Source organism: Callorhinus ursinus, unplaced genomic scaffold (assembly GCF_003265705.2).
Source record: "Callorhinus ursinus isolate GAN/ISIS: 27379988/994484 unplaced genomic scaffold, GSC_fseal_2.0 scaffold12, whole genome shotgun sequence".
In the NCBI taxonomy this organism is placed as follows: Eukaryota; Metazoa; Chordata; class Mammalia; order Carnivora; family Otariidae; genus Callorhinus; species Callorhinus ursinus.
In genome coordinates this window covers 13,637,486-13,644,040 of record NW_027397074.1, presented here as the reverse complement: position 1 = coordinate 13,644,040, position 6,555 = coordinate 13,637,486, and the positions used below count along the sequence as shown (strand labels likewise).

The 6,555-nt window shown below is 38.1% G+C and overlaps 1 pseudogene; it reads right to left on the bottom strand.

The window, feature by feature from the left end:
- Positions 1-4,594: 4,594 nt before the first annotated feature.
- On the bottom strand, positions 4,595-6,236 carry LOC112824847 (SH2/SH3 adapter protein NCK1 pseudogene; annotated as a pseudogene).
- Between the last annotated feature and the right edge of the window lie 319 nt (positions 6,237-6,555).

Here is a 6,555-nt window from a genome sequence, read left to right as displayed (position 1 = left end):
ATGGCTTTTATGATATTGAGGTATGTACCCTCTATCCCTATACTCTGAAGAGTTTTGATCAAGAAAGGATGCTGTACTTTGTCAAATGCTTTTTCTGCATCTATTGAGAGGATCATATGATTCTTGTTCTTTCTTTTGTTAATGTATTGTATCACGTTGATTGATTTGTGGAAGTTGAACCAACTTTGCAGCCCAGGGATAAATCCCACTCGGTCGTGGTGAATAATCCTTTTAATGTAGTGTTGAATCCTATTGGCTAGTATTTTGGTGAGAATTTTTGCATCCATGTTCATCAAGGATTATTGGTCTGTAATTCTCCTTTTTGATGGGGTCTTTGTCTGGTTTTGGGATCAAGGTAATGGTGGCCTCATGAAATGAGTTTGGAAGTTTTCTTTCCATTTCTATTTTTTGGAACAATTTCAGGAGAATAGGTATTAATTCTTGAAATGTTTGGTAGAATTCCCCTGGGAAACCATCCGGCCCGGGGCTTTTGTTTCTTGGGAGATTTTTGATGACTGCTTCAATTTCCTTAGTGGTTATAGGTCTGTTCAGGTTTTCTATTTCTTCCTGGTTCAATTTTGGTAGTTGATACATCTCTAGAAATGCATCCATTTCTTCCAGGTTATTTAATATGCTGGAATAGAGTTGCTTATAATATGTTCTTATAATTGTTTGTATTTCTTTAGTTTTGGTTGTGATCTCTCCTCTTTCATTCATGATTTTGTTGATTTGGGTCATTTCTCTTTTCTTTTTGATAAGTCTGGCCAGGGATTTATCAATCTTATTAATTCTTTGAAAGAATTAACTCCTAGTTAATCCAGCTCCTAGTTTCGTTGATCTGTTCTACTGTTCTTTGGTTTCTATTTCATTGATTTCTGTTCTGATCTGTATTATTTCTCTTCTCCTGCTGGGTTTAAGCTTTATTTGCTGTTTTTTCTCTAGCTCCTTTAGGTGTAGGGTTCGATTGTGTATTTGAGACCTTTCTTGTTTCTTGAGAAAGGCTTGTAGTGCTATATACTTTCCTCTTAGGACTGCCTTTGCTGTATCCCAAAGATTTTGAACAGTTGTGTTTTCATTTTCATTGGTTTCCATGAATTTTTTTAATTCTACTTTAATTTCCTGGTTGACCCATTCATTCTTTAGTAGGATGCTCTTTAACCTCCATGTATTTGAGTTCTTCCCGACTTTCCTCTTGTGATTGAGTTCTAGTTTCAAAGCATTGTGGTCTGAAAATATGCAGGGAATAATCCCAATCTTTTGGTACCGGTTGAGACCTGATTTGTGACCTAGGATGTGATCTATTCTGGAGCATGTTCCATGGGCACTAGAGAGGAATGTGTATTCCGTTGCTTTGGGATGGAATGTTCTGAATATGTCTCTGAAGTCCATTTGGTCCAGTGTGTCATTTAAAGTCTTTATTTCCTTGTTGATCTTGTGCTTAGATGATTTGTCCATTTCAGTGAGGGTGTGTTAAAGTCCCCCACTATTATTGTATTGTTGTCAATGTGTTTCTTCACTTTTGTTATTAATTGCCTTATATAATTGGCTGCTCCCCTGTTAGGGGCATAGATATTTACAATTGTTAGATCTTCTTGTTGGATAGACCCTTTAAATAGGATATAATGTCCTTCCTCATCTCTTATTACTGTCTTTGTTTTAAAATCTAATTTGTCTGATATAAGGATTGCCACCCCAGCTTTCTTTTGGTGTGCATTAGCATGGTAAATGGTTTTCCATCCCCTCACTTTCAATCTGGGGGTGTCTTTGGGTCTAAAATGAGTCTCTTGCAGACAGCATATCGATGGGTCTTGTTTTTCATCCAATCTGACAGCCTGTGTCTTTTGATTGGAGCACTTAGCCCATTTACATTCAGGGTAACTATTAAAAGATATGAATTTAGTTAGTGTCTTTGTATTGCCTGCAAGGTGACTGTTACTGTATATTGTCTGTGTTCCTTTCTGGTCTATGCTGCTTTTAGGCGCTCTGTTTGCTTAGAGGACCCCTTTCAATATTTCTTGGAGGGCTGGTTTGGTGTTTGCAAATGCCTTTAGTTTTTGTTTGTCCTGCAAGCTTTTTATCTCTCCTTCTATTTTCAATGACAGCCTAGCTGGATATAGTATTCTTGGCTGCATATTTTTCTTGTTTAGTGCTCTGAAGATATCATGCCAGTCCTTCTGGCTTGCCAGATCTCTGTGGATAGGTCTGTTGCCAATCTAATGTTTCTACCATTATAGCTTACATATCTCTTCTCCTGAGCTGCTTTCAAGATTTTCTCTTTGTCTCTGAGACTCGTAAGTTTTACTATAGATGTCGGGTGTTGACCTATTTTTATTGATTTTGAGAGGGGTTCTCTGTGCCTCCTGGATTTTGATGGCTGTTTCCTTCCCCACATTAGGGAAGTTCTCTGCTCTTATTTGCTCCAATATACCTTCTGCCCCTCTCTCTCTTTCTTCTTCTTCTGGGATCCCAATTATTCTAATGTTGTTTTGTCTTATTGTATCGTTTATCTCTCGAATTCTGCCCTCGTGAGCCAGTAGTTGTTTATTTCTCTTTTTCTCAGCCTCTTTATTTTCCATCATTTGGTCTTCTATATCGCTGATTCTCTCTTCTGCCTCATTTATCCTAGCAGTGCCCCCATTTTTGCTTGCACCTCATTAATAGGCTTTTTGATTTCGATTTGGTTAGATTTTAGTTCTTTTATTTCTCCAGAAAGGTTTTCTCTAATAACTTCCACGCTTTTTTCAAGCCCAGCTAATATCTTTAAAATCATGATTCTGAACTCTAGGTCTGACATCATACTAATGTCCGTATTGAGTAGTTCCCTGGCAGAGGGTACTACCTCTTGTTCTTTTTGCTGAGGTGATTTTTTTGTCTTGTCATTTTGTCCAGAGGAGAACAGATGAATGAGAGAACAAAATGTTAACAGGTTAACAATGTCCCCAGCAAATATACTCTAAACAAATCAGAAAAGACCTGAAAGCAAGGGAAAAGAAAGGGAAAGAAAGAAAAAAGAAAGAGAAAAAAAAAGAAAAAGAAAAAGATAAAAACAAACAAAAACAGAACCAAAAAAAACCAGAATATGATCAAATATGATCAGGCTGGTGCATAGATCAGTGCCACACACTAGATTTTGGGTATATTTTGGTCTGTTAGAAGAAAGTGCCTCCTCAAATTGTAAAGAAAGACTTATATATGTACAAAATAAGGGTTTATACAATGAAGGGATGGAAGATGACTGTAAAGATGAAAATTATAAAAGATTTTATAAAAGGAATTGATAAGATAAGTTGTTTGAAAAAAGAAAGAAGAACATTTAAAAAAAAAACAAAAAGGAAGGGAATGTGATCAGGCAGGGGACTAGAACAAAGCCATACACTAGTGATTTAGGCTATATTTTGATCTGTTAGAAGAAACTGTATCTCAAAATTTTTAAGAGAGAACAACTTATATGTATATATGCCAAAAATAAGGGTAACTACTATGGAGGGATAGAATATGACTCTAAAAATGAAAAATAAAAATGTTTTTTTTTTAAAAGGGATTGATAAGATGTTGGTTGAAAAAGGGAAAAAGAAAAATTAAAAAAAACAGTTCAAAAAATTAACCTTGAAAAACTAATGAATCATGGTAAAACAGCCATGAATTCTATGTGTAGTAGTCCCCTAGTGCTGGAATTCTCCCGCTCTCCTTGATTGGTAAACTTGGTCTTGGCTGGCTGTTCGTGCTGATCTTCTGGGGGCAGGGCCTGTTGCCGTGGTTTCCAAATGTCTTTGCCGGAGGTGGAATTGCCCCTTTGTCAGTCCAGGCTAAGCAATCTGCTCGCATTTGCTCTCGGGAGCTTTTGTTCCCTGCAAGCTCTCGTACAGCTTTGTAGGATGAGAGTGAAAATGGTGGCCTCCCAATCTCCGCCCGGAGGAGCCGAGAACTCAGGGCCCCACTCCTCAGTGCGCCCCCTGTTGAGTTCGTAGGTGTTCAGAATGTTTTGATCCCCATTCAGCTGAATTCCTGAGACCAGACGAAATCCAGATCTCCTACTCCTCCGCCATCTTGCTCCGCCTCCTATATCATGCAAATCTTTATCTTTAAATGGTATTGCCAGTTTTGCCAAAAGCTTGTAGTCAATTTGAACTATCACCAGCAGTGGATAACATTTTCCTTGCTCCATATCCTTGCCCACTTGACCTTTTTTGCCAGTCTGTGTGTGTGCATGTGTATGTGTGTATAAGCCCTCAACATTGTAATTTTTTTTAAAAAAAAGATTTTATGTATTTATTTGAGAGAGAGAGAGAGCGCAAGAGAGCAGAAGCAGGGGGAGCAGCAGAGGAAGAGGGAGAAGCAGGCTTCCCATTGAGCAGGCAGCCCAATGCTGGGTTCAATCCCAGTACCCTGGGATCATGACCTGAGCCAAAGCAGATGCTTAACCGACTGAGCCGCTCAGGTGCCTCTCAACATTATAACTTGTAATTGAAATATGTATTTTTCTGATTATTAATGAGAGAAACACCTTTTGATGATTATGGACCCTGAATATTTCCTATCATATGCATTTTAATTAATTTTACCAACTTCCCCACTTTTTTTTTTTTTTAAACATTGTCCGAGAAATTTATTTTAGCATATGCCATATACTGATATAATAATTTTATATGAAGAGAAACCACTGCAGAAGTGACTAATATGGTGCCCATACATAAAGAAAATAAACCAATAAATTCTTCCAGGTAAAGACTTGATCTGCATTATTTTTTCAAAATATAAAACCTTAGTATTAGAAGCAAAGAGAAAAACAGCAAAGAAAACAATAAAACAGAAGACCAAGGATAAGGAACTGCTTTGTGCAGATGCTTTGCATATGTAGTATATATGTATACGCTGAGTTATAATAAAAATACTTATGTATTATAGTCAATTCTCATGTAGGGTCAGAAAGCGATTTCCAATCAAACATGACTGGACTGACATTTTCTCAGTCTTTAATTGACGAATTATAGCTGTGAGGCAGTCAGTTCTGGTCAGCATTATCATGATAAATGCTTGATAAGGTACAGTTTTTCTCCTTGTTCACTTGTAAAAATTGGTGCCTTTTTGTAATGCTCTACAAGTTCTTCCATGGTGCCGAATTTACGCTGCCCAATGCAGTAGACAGTCTCTTTTAGTTGGACTTTAAAATGCTTGTTTTTCCCTTGTGCTTTTAGTGATACAGAGAAATCATTTGGCGAAGATTCACTATCACGAATGAGGAAATCACCTTCATGCCCTCTTTCATTTAATGCCATTTCTGCTTGATGCCTGGTGACTTTCCCATAATACCATGGATTGCCAGCAAACTTTCCAGTGAGTGAAGGCCTAATGTAATCACACTGAGGAGGTGATGGTTCCAAACCTGAGGTTAATGGATTATTCTGCATAATGGTAACATAGTTTTTTGGCACCAGACCAACCATTCCATTGATCTTCCTGCATTTCCACCATTCAGGGTCATTTTCAGGCTTTTCAATAACATCCATTACATCTCCTTTCTCAAAATTAAGTTCTTCATCATTGGACGAACTGAATGGGTAAAGAGCCTGTACCACATGCAACACTTGCCCAGTATTTAGGTTATTGACAACTGCTGCTAATTTCTCTGACAGAGAACCCACATGGTCACCCAAAGGACTGTCACCTTCCTCAGTTACATAGTTTGAAGGAAACCATCCAACTTGTCCATTGTAGCTACCCCGCCACCACCCATCACTGCATTTCTCCATGACGATCACCTTTGTCCCTTTTATCAATGATAATTCATCCTCTCTCTCTGCCATGTAGTTAAATTTCACATAAGCAGGCATGTTGAGGTCATAGAGACGTTCCCCTGGGTCAACAAAGCTATCATCAGCAGGAGATGCAGAATCTGGCACACTATGTTTTCTTTTCACTTTTCCAATACCTAAGGTATCCTTTAGATTTTTTACAATAGATGCTTTCCGAGCACTGTTTTTCCTCTCCACATAGTTAGAAGGCACAAAACCCGTTTTATTCATGGAGTTTCGAACTCGCCACCAGGACTTAGAGTCATCCAGAAGCCATAATCTCTCATTCTTCTTGATGTCCAGCTCTTGTTCTTGTTGGGCCACGTAATCAAATTTGGCTACTACCACCACTTCTTCTGCCATCTTTCAGCAGCTTCAGCTACACTGAGGAGGGCACCGGGAGACCGCCGCGGCCGCCGCGATGGCCGTTACGGCACGAGGCCTCCAACTTCCCCACTTTTTTGCATGAGTTTTTCATATGGATTCAAAGGTGTTCTTTCTATATCCTGGATCCTAATCTTTTACTGATTATGTATGTTGTAATTCTCTCTTCCCACATCACAAATTTTTTTCCATTCTTAATTTTTATAAACAGAAATGATTATCTTAATTTAGTCAGATTTATCATTTTGTTACTGTCTTCATTTTTTGTGACTTAAGAAATTCTCCCCTATTCCCAAAGTAGAACAATAAAATCTATGTTGGTTTCTAAAAATTTCCATTTTTGCTTTCCACACTTAGATCTTTAAGCAGCCTGGACAGT